Genomic DNA, 15,758 nt, shown 5'->3' with positions numbered 1-15,758 from the left:
TCTTTTTTTTTTTTTTTTTTTTTTTTTTTTGCATAAGCCTGATAAATAAATTCACCACTATTATAGTACAAGCTCTTTTATTGGCTTCCTAAATGAGTTTATTTGGGTTTGCCTGACCAGCTGTCAGTGCAAAGGCTATTTCCTCATCTCCGGCATTGGGATTTAACACCCTGCCTGTCCAAGAGAGGTAAGAGATTTCCCCACGCTCCTACAATCAGCCACATATTTTGAATGCGGCCGGTGGAGAACTCATAAATCACCTCGCGGATTCAGTAATTTTATGCCTCATGGGTTCACTAGTTCTATGAGTAATAGATAGGAGCCACAGCATCAGGATGACTTCTGACAGGTTCTCACGGCTTTCGCAAAACAAACCGACGATTCCTCCCGTTCCGGCGCCGGCCGCCTTCAAAACGTGCAAAATTGGTCATCTTTATCTCCAGTGTTTACGGAATGCCAATACATCACCTCCCTCGTCTCCTGCAGCTCGCTCAGGAGCCGCCAGAGTCACGCTTCCTCTATTAATTGCTTTGCATGTTCCAAATATATCTTGCCACATTATCTTGTCCTGTCTTTTGATGCCGTGCTCTTAATCCTTATCGTAATTGACTGTTTTATGCGCCTGTAGTGTCCCAGTTATGTTTCAGACATTTGGCTTAAAATTGTTTTGCTACGCTTTATCTTTTTAGATACAGCTCACTAGCTACTATATAAAATGTTGTTTTCGTTCCTTCGTTTTATTTTTTTTTTTGAACCTACGAGTGACCTAATAGTTACGCTCCAGATTTTAAATAACTGTTTAAAATAACGTGTGTAGTGTATGTGAGCTGTGTGCAGTTGGAGGAGATCACTCAAATCAGTGAGTAGAAATGTTTTCATTTATCTGTTTTTTTGGGGTGCATCCCACATTCAGAAAATGTCATCATAGACATGAAATAAAGACACATTAATTGAGCACTTTGTTGTTTATTTACCAAAAGGATGTGGACTTATGATGAGATTACATCAAAGCTCCTGGATTTGAGTTGTGGGGCATTTGGGCATTTATTTATTTATTTTATTTTTATTTATTTTTTATTTTTTGAAGATAATTGAAAAAGTTTTTTATTTTATTGAAAATGCTCGGGGGCACAGACGATCACCAGTAGTGATGAGATTTAATGATCTAGTGAAAAACAACTTTGACTCTCGCCACAAATAGCCAGCCAACTGGATTTAAAAACGTTGCTAAATTACTGTCCCACATCACCAGGCTTCTTACTGTGAACAGCTTTGGGGGGTCCTGTCAGTGGGGGTGTTGGGGGGTGGTGTGGGTGGGTGTAAGGGGGGGTTGGGGGATTTGTGCCTGTTTATCCAGTGTTGCTGTTGTAATCAGATCAGGGGGGAGGTAATATAATGTTTTCAGTGTGGGGACATACACAGGGAGCGAAGCCGGGGAGCTGCCGTCTTTGTAACCAAGGGGAAATCAAATGATTTGGTGTTTGTGTTGCCAAGTCATGTTGTACCTGTGTCGCAACCCCCTGCTCACCGGAATAGTCTTTACTGGAGAGCAGCCAATGTGCAATCTCCCAATCAATGCCTCCCCCCTCACTACCACACACACGTGCACACACAAACATGGACACACACACACACACTCCTCCACCACCGATCGACATCATCCCCAGGGGCTCTCCTCACACAGCAGAAATGATCCATTTATTTGCGAATTTTAGCCATCTGATGGGAATTTAATGCTCTGACTGTACACTGGAAAATCAGTTTCCTTTCTGCAACTTCAAACAGTGAGCTGTTAACAAGTCGGCTAAATTAAACGAAGGAGCCACCAGTCTAATGGGAACCTGTCAGGGTAAGATAGATGTGTCTAATCACCTTAGGGGCGGTGTCTCGCTTAAACACTTTCCACTAGGATACAAAGGCGCTGAATGGGCCGCAGAGTCCCCCCTCCCCCCCCCCCCCTTGCCCCGCCCCCTCCTTTTTTCAGGCTGAAGACCAGGAGCATATTGTCAGCTCAGCTGGCATCTGTATTGAAAAATCAACACATCTTTATTTCATAAGCAGGTTGACTGATGACTTCTATGATAGGGCCAGAGGAATAATGAACGTGTGTTATTCTCTGATTGATCTGTTGTGAATAAGCGTTATGAGAGAGATAATACCACAATATTTTTGCTGCACATTAAAAATGTATTCTAGGCTGGTGTAAGGTTAACACAGCCATTGTAACAGGCATTATACAAATACATTGACAAAATACAATAATACAGTTTTTGCTATAAACAGTTTTTACCCAGTTTTTTTTTTTCCTTTTCTTAACTCTGTGGCTTTGTATAATTCCATAAGTTAAGTTTGGATTTCAAAGGTGTATGCACAGGAATACACCTTTGAAATCTGCACAACAACTAACAAGCCTCTTTCTCTTTAGGTTGCCTGCCTGACTTTATTTTAGTGACCATACAGGCATTCTACTCTATGCTGTTAATTTTTATATACTGTGTATAATACCTGCTTTGAAGGTAGCTGGGGTTAATGATACCTGCTGTCAGTTCCAAGAATAACTAATAGTAATGCAGAGACATTTCCCATGATTCCAAACCATAACTGATTTGTTTTGAAGTTCCTGTAATGACGGCTGGAGTGTTACTCCACACTTTTCAGTTTCTCATCCTCCATCTTGATTAATGCCATATTGACTTGGCAGTGTTTTGAGTGACTGCTTTATTTATACTTTTTTTTCTATTTTTGAACAAACCATGAATGATTCAAAGAATGAAGTTATTAAATATAATATCTTTCTTCATAGACGCAGTGGTTGTGGGTCAATCAGAAATCTGAAAGGTTCTAAAGCAAAGAAACATTTTCTTATATTCTATTAAGATATAATTTAGTCTCATTTGAGGAATATATAAATATATGTATACCTGAAATAAATATGAATTCCAAGATTAAAAAAATAGGTCCCCAAGAGCCATAACTCTGAAATGATAAAAAGTATTTGTGGGCTCGATGCCCAAGCCCTCGATATGGTTTGGTATTTTTTTTCATTTGGTAAATGAAAGTAAATCCAACTTACAATTAAAGAAATTGGATTTAAATTCATAAGACAAGCAAACAAACAAAAAAACAGAAATGCCTATCACAGTTTAATCATTGTCTTTCCCTATGGTCTCCTGCATAGAGTGCATATGTATAGAGGATTTATGTTACTGCAAAATATCAGGAAGTAAATGTCTCAGGAACTTCTGGTGAACTTTTCCCCCCTTTGATTGTGAAATAAAGTGAAAGTTTTGTTTAATCAAGTTGTGTTTAGGTGCTCAGCAGTGTCCCCAGTAAAACTCCCCAGGGGTGGGATAAGGGAGGACGTAGTGTTTACCCAGAATCCCACCTGCTTCTGGTTAAGGGTAATAAGCACAGCATCAGTAGAAGGGAACAGACTGGCAAGAAATCAATTAGTTACAGAAATAAAGACTTCCCAACTCTTCCAAGAGCAGGGGGGATGGTGGGAAAGTCAGTCCGAGTGGCACGTTTGTTTACACTAATGCTTTCTTTCCATCCTGAAGCCACGCAAATTCTTGGCTTTTAAAGAAGAGAAATAGTCCATTTTCGTTTCTCAGAAGAGCCCACTTGACTTATCTCTCAAAGGCTCTTTTCATCCAACCAACACAAGACCCAGGTCCAATTAAAAATAGTGGAACATTTCTGTTTCCAGATAATAAACATTTTCCCCTTCTCGTTTCCTTTTGTGATGGAGCATTTCATGTTTAAAGTAAATCGAATGCTTGCACTAGTCCATTGTTGATTCTTCATAAATCCCCACCACAGTCTTCCATATAAATAATAATGTGACTTTCCTGAAGCTTTGAATTCTTTTCTCAGAATTGAGCTAATGTATAATTACTTTTAAATTCCGTAAGACTGATAGCATTGTAGTCAACTGATAAAGAGTTTTGAAAGACCAGTGTTGCGTGAAAGAAGTTGAAAAAATAATAAATAAAAATGGAAAAAGATTAAACTATTTTTTGCAAAACTATGAGAAACAAAAGTAACCACCCAAACTAAAAACTGAGTCATAATTATTGCATAATCAATTGTAATACTGCTGAAGAATCAAACATTAATGCTGAGAATAATGCATTTAAATTTTTATTTTACTGCCCACGCTTATATACCTTTGAAATTAATGTTAAGTCAAAACACACAAACGCGCACACGCACACACACACATGCACACCTACACACACACACACACACACACACACACTCTCTCACTCAAATACACGGTCCTTAATTTTCTCCTGTCCTAACAGAATAAGATAGTGTGAAGGGACTAGCCCACAAAAGTACTGACTGAGCATTGATCCAGTTTTGCAGAAATGAGTGTGTGCCTCAGTCTGAGCACACAGAGAGGATTAAAGCTGGTGATGGTGTTGTGTAATAAATTTGTCGTAACACATTGTGTAAATCTGCTGCCGATTGCTTCACGGAGACTCTCTGGGTCAGTGTTTTATCCGAGACTTCGGTCCACCAGCCAGATGGCGACTTCAGAGAGAAACTGACACACCGTTTCAAACCAATTTTATGCAAACTCTCTGGAGAGAGAGACAGACCATCAGCTCTGCTGGGAACCAGGATTACAAAATAGCCAATTAAAAAGGAAAGGGTTGAAATCTGGGGCTGATAAGGCTGAGATTAAATTGGTTATAGTTTATTAGGCTCAATGAGTTATTAGAGTCCACACCTCACCAAACAGATTTCCATTAACAGGCTTTAACCTTTTATCGCTCTTCTTTTAGCAGATATTATTTCTCTTTCATTCTTTGCCTCCAAACAATATCGGCCGCACAATCATGTTAATAACTCTGCACCACACACAACAGAAAATGTTTTACTCTGTTATCATTTGTTGAGCCAGCCGTGATGTCCCTCCAAAAAAGTCGTCCGTGGGGAAAAATTATGCCATATGTAGGAACAAAGTAAAACTCTCCATTGTTTCATGTTGAAAGTAATACCTTTTGCGGTTTAGAAAAAGTGTGATTTCAGCGTTGGAAAAAAAGTGTTCCATTCATCAAATCTTTCACACTTTCTTAAAATGTAATTATTCGTTTAGCACCAGCAGAAACACTGTTTTTCATCATAGTAGTTTTTTTTTCTCTTTCCTCCAGCCTGTTTATACTCCTGCTGCCTCTACAAAGTGCATCATCTGCTGCTGCCACACAGTAATTGCTCCGGGAGAGCTGTGAAACAGATGTGAGCGCTCAGTGAGAGGCAGGTTTTGGGGAGTGGCCCGCGCTGGGTTGTTTGGGGGAGCTTCTGTTTGTAATGCGGAGGTCCCGGGACGGGCATCTGTCCCGCACCTGTGGACAGCGCCCCGCTCTCTGCCTGCTCCGGAACATCAGCTGTCAACTCCTGGGACCGAGCCGCGGCTCCCCGAAAAAACCCCCCCCCTGCCCCGCTATCAGTGGCGGCCCCGGGTCAGCCAGGTTCATGGGAAAGCCCTCCGCCGCCCCTTCTCACCTTCTTCATCCAGGAGCCTCGCCGACATTAAAGGGGCTCGCCGTCTTCAGCTGGTACGAGGACGATCCGCTACCCCCAAAAACCAAACCTTCCCTGACCTCACCAGAAACCCCGGGTTCGCCACCCTCCCGGGCCCGTCTCCGCTCTCACGGGAAACTGTCCTCCGAGCTGTAGGCCGATAGCTAAACTTACCGACAATTCGTTATGTTCCGCGTCTTCAAAGGGAACCGTGTCTGTGTGTCTATCTCCAGTCAGCATCTTTCCGAACCCATGATGAAAGCTCATCAGAAAAATGAATGACGTGCTTGTGATGTATGCGCTGCCATCGAGGATTTTAGAGAACCTTCAGTACTTTAGCTGATGTTGGGGACGCTCTAGCTCCTACCCTTGTTCACGGGGGTACTATTGCATGTATGTAGCCAGGCCCACTTTTGTCTCAACAACACATTTTTATAAGTGAGCAATGTAAATCGTGCTAATAATGTGAAATTAAGTGTGACTAAAGGCCACTAGGATTCTGACACTGCTACTCTGTTATGCGTTCCAAGTTATTAACCAAATTATATGTGTTCTGGAGCATCTATCTTACTCTGATATTTGGAAATCTAAACCAAATAGGAAACATAGGATAGAGTATTGCTTTATTTTTTATTTAGTTTCATTTCTTCTTTTTTTTCTTTTTTTTTTTGAGTGCTTTCTGGCAACGATAAACATAGAAACTATTCTCGCAAGGATATCACAACAATTGTAGGTTAAATCCATATTCCCATTAAACAGTATGATGCACAATATAGCATCATTTTTGGCCTGGAACAGTCAGTGGGTTTTAATAACATGGGGAAGTGATGGTGGAGTTTGGTAATCAGGACCTGCCAATGTGAACTCGGAACCGGTTAAGAAGATCACTCATTTCCTGTGGTCACAGCGGCACCTCCCACCGGTAGCCAATTAATGACCTACCATGTGGTGCGTTCTATCATAAAGGCAGAGGCACTAACCTCTCCTCTCTTTTTTTTCAATTTACTGGATCGAGCCTCTTAATCTAAATTCATCCATTCATGATAACGCATCCAAATGAGTACTGACATTGCATGATGCTCTCAGTCATCGCTTTATGATACACGAGCTGTCATATTTTTTGGGTAAATATATACATCTCACACACACAAAAGGTGACACTAATTCGGGCAGTCTGGAGCGGTGGCTAAACCAATGTGAAGATAACAGAATTCAAACAGTGGGAAAGGGACATCCGCGCTTGCCTTGATTTCATTAGAGGGCAGAATTTGATGAAAATTTTGATCTCATAGGATATTAAGCAGCATCTCTGGCGAATTGACAGCCGTAATGCCATGTGATTTGTTACCGGAGCAGTCGGCCAGTTTGCCATTCGTTCCCCGATGCAGAACGTTTCATACGATTTAACAGTGGAGAGCTCACAAATATTAAACAGTTTTAATGCATAATGCATGGCTATCTCCGTATTTACTGTGCGCAGGTTTGATTTCTTTGTTTTGCCAAAAGGAAAATGCACTCGTGTTGTTCCATGAATATCAAGCTACCGCCATCGCATGGCATCAAGTGAATGTCGTAATCTGTTAATGGATTCAGCAGAATTCACCTGACAGGAGCCTACACGAGGGCTTGTATTCACAGAATTTCCACAGTATAATCAGTGCTGCTGGTGAGAATTGACCCGCTTTTTAGTGTTTTTTTCAAAGCTATCAGCGACCAGAGCTTTTTTCTTTTTTTTTTTCTTCCAGGGAAGGGTTACGGAATTTAACCGCGCATCAGAGTAAACACATGTGTTTACAGTCGTGCCCTCACATGGCACCAAGGCAAATCATTATCCTTCCTTCAGCAAAGAACGCACCATGACAAGGGGTAGGGGGGGCGAGGGGCTGGGGGGGGGGGGCAGTGATCTATCCGGTGTGGTCCAATGATAAGGCTCCTCGCTGCGCAGAGGATCCGCACCCTGCAGCCGGGCCCCGTGGAGCGATATCGTGTCGCCGTGGGGCCGGCGTGCCGGGATCACAGGAGTGTTTGATGTGACGGCTGGAATGGCTTCGCTGAGCCAGGGGAGACCGTTTGCTGCTGGAGAATCAGAGGAGAGACCCACCATGAGCGGGTCTGCCAAAAACACGAGCCTTGCAATTCAATTACGGTAAAGACTTGCCAACGTTGCGTCGAGCGCAGAAAATGCAGCATACATAATCGCGTCTTCCATTCCCCATGCTTCCCATGTCAGAGGCCTAGAGGAGTTTTGGGTCAGGCAGCGAGACATGGAGTCGAATTCTCTCAGAGTGGAATGAATGAAAGCGTTATTATCCTCTACTGCTGTGGCAGCTCGTTTAACATGCTGGACCAGCTCCTGAAACGCATTGAATTAAGCATTTTACATCCTCCGACCCCCCCTCAATATTCCCCATTATTTCACCAACAATAAGCCAAACTGTACTCCTTTGTTTTGCCAGCTATTTGTCCACTTTATGGTATTCATCTTCATTTGTTTTATTTGAGATGTAATTCGTGAATTTAAAATTGTGAATAGTGTATATGCTGTGGCATTAGAAATAGCAATATATGTCAGACTCCCACCCTTGTGTCATAACCTTTATTTCATTAAGGCCTTACCTTTCTGTGAATACATCTTTAAGAATGGACAAAATGAAATAAATCTGTATCGCGCGATTATTGGATGATGCCAGTGGAGACAGGATCTCCTCAGGCCAAACACTCAGCAATAGCCATGGCAAAGAGTGGCACAGAGGCTGGGGGCAACCCTACACAAAGGCATTGTGAGCGGTGTCAAGGGCTTTGTTTTTGTGTTCATCACTTTCTCAGTTTGAAGCACTTAACATAAATTGCATGCGCACGTGACAAACAGTGGTGGTATCAAACAGTGCTACTTCATCCAGAGAGAATGACTTCATGTTATTCATAGTAATTGCTAATCAGGTTCTGATCTAGACACGAGTCCTACTGGGAGCTAAAGAACTTAGGAGAGACTCAGAATTCAATAAACTGAAGTCATTTCAGCAGCCTGTGTTACGCTCTCAGATACGGGAATTTAAAGGACCACAACATGCAGTTTGCTTATCGTAACAAGAAAAGGACACTGTGAGCAGTGACATGGTGTTTTTCTTTTTGAGCTTTCGCGTAAATGGGTTCTAATCGGAATGAAATGGTTGGTGTCCCTTTCGTGGCCCAAATGTACAATTTCAGTACAAATAACCCTCACACAAGGTGAGCGGCAGGAAGTACATTATTTGGGTTAGATGGAATGAAGGTGACAATTTTTGCCTAGTATAGCTGCATTCACTTATTGAATCAAATTTTTTGATCATTCTTGGAAGGCATTCATTTGACATTTAATTATAGATTTTTTTAGTCAAAGTTAACATTTCCATTTATCATTGAAATATTTAAGTTTGAAGATTATTTTAGAGATTAAAGAATGTTGTATGCATTTATGCGACATTCAGTTGATAAAATGTACATACGTACGTTTACGCTCATAGAGAAGCATTGATGCTTTTTGCCTCTAACCTTCATTGCCTACAAATACTTCATTTTGAGTGTGCAATTTTTTTAATCTAATTACATTTGTCTGATAAATAACATGCCTCTGGAAGCCAAAAGCTTGTAGTGGAATTACATGATGAAATGAGAGGGACAAATATCCAATTTTGAAGAAAAAACAGATCAGTGGTCATCATATCTTTGAATAGGTGGTTTGCAGTACATTTTAAATCCGTGCCACAGCACAACACCCCTTGAATGTGAGGCATCTTTAAATAGGTCTCTTTAAGAGATCAATTCCAGTCATAACAGACAAACTTACGCCTCAAGTAAAATCACTCTCACCTCTTCTGAAGAAGGGAATTCGGATGTTAAAATGGCTCCTATCTGCAGTCACATATACTTGGGGGGAAATAATAATAATAAAGAATCAATAAGCAAGCCACTTTATCAGCCAGAGCAGCGTCACAATGTCTATAGTCCTCTGGCCAGATGGAAGAAAGAGAGCCAGTTTCTTAGAATAACAGTACACATTCTGTGCTCATTAAGCTCGTGATGAAGACAATAGTGCTTCCAAACACAATCCCCAGTCATGTTCCCTCCTTCAGTGCCCCCTTGCAAATTTGTTTCCACATGGCGTCCTATTCCAACTGGCTGTCAGGTTCTCCAGTGCCCATCCGCGACTGACAATCACACTTTATCCAGAATGGAATAGTGACGGCTAATTGATTTTACAGCGATACTGAAGGACAGACAATGAAAGTACCATCAATTTAATCCACTATTTAATGGTTCCAATTTAGCCTCTGTAAACGCTCACTAAACTAATTTCTCTGGGTTCAGCAATCTGAAAAGCTATCATATCTCTAATCTCCTTCAATATATTCATTGGGAGAAGGGAATTTAGCCAATTCCGATGTGCGGAGATGATCTGTTAGCGCAGTGTAAATGTTTATAACACGGCAATCTAGTTCGTTTATAAGGATATGAAAAGTTTTATTGGGGAGGTCAGTGGAGTGGAACTGTTGGATAATAGGCAGTTACCCAGCAGTCTTTGAAAGCTATGAAGCATAGAGATGTAGGGAATAAAATACCGGGACTTACCTTAATCGGAAGCTAAACTGAAATTCTGAAACTGCACAGCCCTTAGATTCCTACTGATAGCGAGTTCTGTGGCGCAGGCAATTTCTATTCTGCCCCTTTATTTATTTTTATACGTGTAAGCTCTTCAATTTTAGCCCAAAACTAGAAAGCAGCGAGCCACATATGCCAAGGTCAGTGCAATGTAACATAAGATAGAGATGGAGATGCAAAACGCTCGCTTTCTCTGAGTGTCTCATGAATCCGCTGATGATCGGATATGGCTTTGACTTCAAGAAGCGAATGAGTTCAAAATGACAACACCGCCGTGTTCCCAATGCCATGAGCCATAATGGCATTTTTTTATACAAAGCCATTTTAGCCGTGTGTGTGTGTGTGTGCAGGTGTGCGTACGTGTGTGTCTGTGTGTGGGCGTGTGTGTGTGTGTGTGTGTGCGCGTGCTTGTTTATTTATTTATTTATTTATACATTACCCGACCATTACAATCACCCTCATCCAGACCGGATCAGTATGGTTAAGGGAAATGGGGGGAAAAAAAACTTTTGTCACCGATCAGCACTGAACCTGTTCTTGAGGATGGTTAAAATGAAACACCCTGGTGAAGTGAATAACATGCTCATCTGTAGACAAATAGCTTGTGACTTTAATCCTCAATGATGCTTGACTCATGCCGCATATAGAAATCTGAAATTAATACTTGGGACTAAAATGTTGAAATGCTTATGCAAATGGATTATTTTTTACAGAAATGTCCTCAGTGCTCAAACAGTTCAGGGGCGGCACTAATGCAAACATAAAAAGCAGCTCTGTGTCATGTGGTACTGACTGATGCACAAACAGATTCTGTCACAAATCCACACAAGGCACCAAATACCCAGGGAGTACAAACATTTTCCCGGTGTTGCCATGGCACTTTTATCATTGTTTGCAATTTCCCTCCATCCCAGTAAGCATTGCTTCCTCGAGCGGTCTCATGCATCCGACGCGCTAAAAGGCCGAGTTCAAATAACAGCCAATTCGGCTTGAACTATCAATTGTGCAAGGGGCTCCGATGCTTATTTTGTTAACAATTTGCAGCTGTGAAAATTGTTTCTGCATTGTTGCTGTCATGTGTCTGGAAATATCGCAACCTGGATGGGCTCCAGCCGGGACATGATATCCCCTGGATCCCTCTCAGCAGCCGGGGAGATTTCCCCGCAGAAACACCCCCGGAGTGGGACACTGTGCGGGCCTGGCCCGTGCTCCACTCCGCCACTTCCCCTTTCCCATCAGCCCCTGGGAACACACCTCTATCTTTTAAGCTAAATTAGACCATTAAAGGAGATACAAGGTGTCATTCCTTATTAATCAATGTCAGGGACGTCCCAGAGGTTTGTGTGTGTGTGTGTGTGTGTGTGTGTGTGTGTTTGTCGGTCTTTATTTGGTCAGAGGATAAAAAAATATGAAGCTTTAACCTTATTCTTTGTTCGGTAGTGCTTGTGTAATTCGCACAACATGAGTAAATTATTCCTGCATTTTCATAATTCTCTACAGATTAGGAATTATACAGTGTATACAGAGTATTTTGGTATCTTTGAGATTAATGGCTAACAGCACAAGAGAATGTATAGGTGAGTATGAGGGATAAAGGAACATATGACATGTGATCTTGTATCGCTCAAGCCGGTGATGTTCTGACAATGTCCCCTCCACAGAAGAGAGTCCCCTAGTCATGTCCCAGGAGAGAATGTAAATATACCCGCTAAATGTGTCATTACAAATTGTTACCATAGAAACTGTTCACTACAGGCTGATCCTTCGTGAGCCTCGACCACCTTAATAAGCTATCTCACTACCCTACGGTGTTCCAGAAGCGACACATATAGAAAATAGGGCTTTAGCCAACAGCCAAGGTAACTGAGTCAGATATCCAACCCATCATGTTCAAATGATGCATTTGTGATTTACATCCGTGCGGGCCTGATTGGCAGTTTGCACAAGTGTTTGTCGCTGAAACCCTTCATTGTTGCTACCCTTGTTGTTATCGTAACATGACTTATTTATTGCGAGGCTTTTTCCAGCTCAAGTAAGTAATTTGAAATATCCTTCCCGTCTTAAACCTGGATTTTCCAAGTACTCAGCCATGATCGGAAATTCCTCCATTGAAAATGTTGGATAGGCAGTGGCTGCAGATTTAAGTAGCTAGTTTTCCGTTTTATCCTTTTTCAAAACGGCACAGGTTCAAAGTAGATGTCAGTTGCAGTATAGCAATATGTATTCCCCAAGGGTTTCATCAAATAAACACATAAATATACATTTGTAGACATTTTTTGTTTATATATTCTCTGTATATGAATTTTACCTATTATTAAAGTCGTACATACATGTGCACAAACATCCATATGTACATACAAAAATTATCCACAAATGAATATGGATGCCATATTTTTCCCAAAAAGCTCCTAATGGTGGGATTGCAAAGATTTCAAAATAATCCTGTTATGGTATGTTGTATTGGTCATGCCAGGAACAGAAGAAGCTTCATTTGCTGAGTCTTCGCTGTTTAAGAGGCGAAATGAAAAAAAAAAAATGCCCATTAGAAAATCATGTATTTAGCGTTATTCAATTCAGCTTTGCGGATTACTTAAGCCCAGACAATCTGATAAAATATGCCGCTCCGTCCGCAATCCAATGAAATAATAATAATTACGGTTATTGCTTAAAACTGATTAATTGTTCTCTTCATCTAACAGAGCTATTCATGACCATGATCTCTTTCCCAAACTGTTTTGATTGAAGTGCGCCCCCCCCCCCCCCTCCACCCACCCCATAATGTAAATTGCACAGGGCATTTACTTTGACCTCAAATGTTTCCTTTTTCCTGTGTGAGGGATGGAGCCGTGCGCGGATGTGCGGCTGAGCCCGCGCAGGTTTATGTGTGCTAATTTGGCTGGGTTAATGGCCTGATTTGATTAGGGGGAGGGCGCTACGGCTGAGTTCCGTCGCTGATGTGGGTAAAAAGGTTTAATGAGCAGTGCAACAATGGGGGGGGAAAAAAAAAACCCCCGATCCCTCTCTAATGGCGAACTTTGTCTGAGATCGGCTCTCTGTTTGGATCCGTAGGAACGCGGGGCGGAGTGGTCAGGGGAGGCCGGTTCAGCGCCGATAAGGGCGATCATGCTGAAAATGACTCGCAGGTAAGACCCCTATCTCTGCCAGTCCTGCTAGAACAAGTCTTATCAGCCGGTACTTATTTACAGCCCAGATCTGGATCTTAAAGACCAAACTGGATGAATTCCCCCAGCAGTGTGATAAAACAATAAGGGAAGTGACTGCATTATTACCTTTGAAATTGCAGGCTTACCCTTATCCTAATCAACTCACAAATGGGCAGTGAAGGCTATTCTCAATCCAAGCGGCGCTAGTGTGCTCTGTCTGAGGAAGGAAGGGCAAGGACAGTCGAGATCAGAGTACAACTGCAGAATCTGAGACGTCTGAAAACCACCATAAATACAGTATTACGGTCAGACATAACGCATCTGCATTGTGCATATTCTCTATATTCAGATATAGTGACATTTAATATGTTCAGTGCATATACAATATCCCCAAACAGTACTAATAAATGCTATGGATGCTGTATTGACTACAGTGTAACAAAACCAGAGACGAGGCTTTTAATGGTTTCTGGATAGTTGAAAGCACACTGTTCATGCAAAATGTGCTGTGAGAAATGTAACATAATATACTTTGATGCCTCACTGCAGAAGAGAATTAGATTTAGAATTTTGCGCTGTCCTGCCATTTTCCATGTGACTCAGTAATACTTTGTTATTGATATTTACTGAGGATGCAGCGTTTCCTTTGAACTGAATTGAAAAGTGATATCTCACCAACAAAGAAGCGGACACATGTATAAATGTATTGTATGTAACATGTAATAGGCATAAATGTTTTTTGAGTCCCAGTACCCAAAAGCACCCAGGTAAGATATTTTATTGTATCGTGCTCAAATGTACAAACCTCATTCTCAGGCTCTGTATCAGAAGCAACGGAGAGATAAGAATATTTCTGTGAACGTGAAGTGCTTAATTTGAAAATCACGTTGCCCAGGTTCCCATGTGCTAGAGTTTGGAGGAAAGGGGGATTAGATTTAAAAAAAAGAAAGCGTTTCTCAATTCAATTAAGAATAGGAAGATCTACTCCACATGGAGGAGCAATCTGTAAAGCTGAACTTACGAATGAAAGGATATCTGCAGCACTCCATATGCTGAAAATATATAGTAGAAAAAGTCTAAAGAATAAATAAATGACAACATAGAGCGTTTGTTGTCCTTATAATGAAAACGGACTGGTAATACGCTGGCGGTGCAGTGCGCTGTTTTGCTGACCGCTACTTTGCGCGCTGCCTAAATGCAGATCAATTACAAGGTGGAGAAGTCAGTGTCATATATGATTCACAATGTCAATTTCATGCTTTCGGGAATGGTTTAGAGGAGTGCTCCGTTAGTTTACATCTGCTAACCAATCAGAAAGCGGCATGTTTGAGAGAGACAATTTAATGTGTGACAGTTTACCAGAGATTGTCATGTAGAGAGGTGCCCACAGCAGCCCCCGCCTGTCATGGACTGATATTTATTTATTTGAAGCGCCTTTCCGCACAGCACAAATGAAATGTCACATCTCATTTACACTCTAACTGTGAGATGCAAAGGATCTCTTTAAATTATAACTTGGGAATCAGAGAGGACTGATTAAAGCTCTCTTGAAAGCAGTTCATGCCATAAACATGGCAGACCATGGCACTGACGATCGCAGAGGGAAAATTGAAACTGGATGTAAATGGATATCCTGGCCACGGCTCCCCTTTTTGACTTTGGGAAGCTGGGTCTCACTTTGCGGTTGACCGGTCTTCCCCAGACCCTTGCAGAGGACTGGGGTCCGAGTGAAGTACCAGATGCCAGAGGCTCTGCTCGTGCGCAAAGCCTAATCGCTGGTGTAAAATCAACTCTGGCAGTGTTAAATCAGCTCTGTCCATTTGGGACATTATGTACACAATTACGGTTTAAAAGTACACGAGTTTACTGTTTTACACCAAAGATTTTCTGTGCGCTTTTGAGCGGCAAAACATTGGCAGATTATTCTGTTCAGTGAGTTCAAAGAGCCACTTTATTCTTTTTTAGACAGCAGTGGTGTGAACGGGTGCAAGTTGCTCGGTTGCTGTTGTCGCCAAAGCGTGGGGTCTCTGAACTGGAAGCTAGCCTCCGGCGGCTTGAGCGGGGAAGGCAATGTGGGCGTCCCTCATCCGGGGCGACATCCCTTTTCACGGCCTGCGAGACAAAGGGACCCGCCGAACCGCGCGTGGGGCGGGGGGGGGGGGGGGGGGGGGGGATGAAGGGAAATAAGGACGGGCTCAAGAAAGGGGACGAGACACTCCCTCCATCCTTGGGTGCTCGGGGTTTGAAAATAAACATGTAGCCGTCCCAACGCTTTTGAATGCTCTGAAAGGTGCAGGCCGCTAATCTGCCAGATTGTGAATGATGAGCCCGAGAGCCCCGGTGACAAACCGTTATCACCGCGTGCCATAGAGTGTCCAACCTATTCAGCCCCCTCTCACAGGCCATTGCAAAGATTATGTCACC

At 42.2% G+C, this 15,758-nt stretch overlaps 1 long non-coding RNA gene across 3 annotated transcripts in view; it reads left to right on the top strand.

Moving 5' to 3' along the window:
- LOC118221274 overlaps positions 1–15,758 on the top strand; it is a 125,537-nt gene that overhangs the window by 60,349 nt on the left and 49,430 nt on the right. For 2 of the 3 annotated variants that reach the window (XR_004764081.1, XR_004764079.1), the window contains exon 1: positions 13,238–13,313. The exons of the other annotated variant lie outside the window; for it this stretch is intronic. This is a non-coding gene — a long non-coding RNA (uncharacterized LOC118221274). Of the gene's footprint in view, positions 1–13,237; positions 13,314–15,758 lie in introns of those variants that run through there. 3 annotated transcript variants of the gene reach the window in all.

This window comes from Anguilla anguilla, chromosome 2, assembly GCF_013347855.1.
Source record: "Anguilla anguilla isolate fAngAng1 chromosome 2, fAngAng1.pri, whole genome shotgun sequence".
NCBI lineage: Eukaryota > Metazoa > Chordata > Actinopteri > Anguilliformes > Anguillidae > Anguilla > Anguilla anguilla.
The sequence above is the reverse complement of the archived record's forward strand: the minus strand, read 5'-3'. Positions and strand labels throughout refer to the sequence as shown.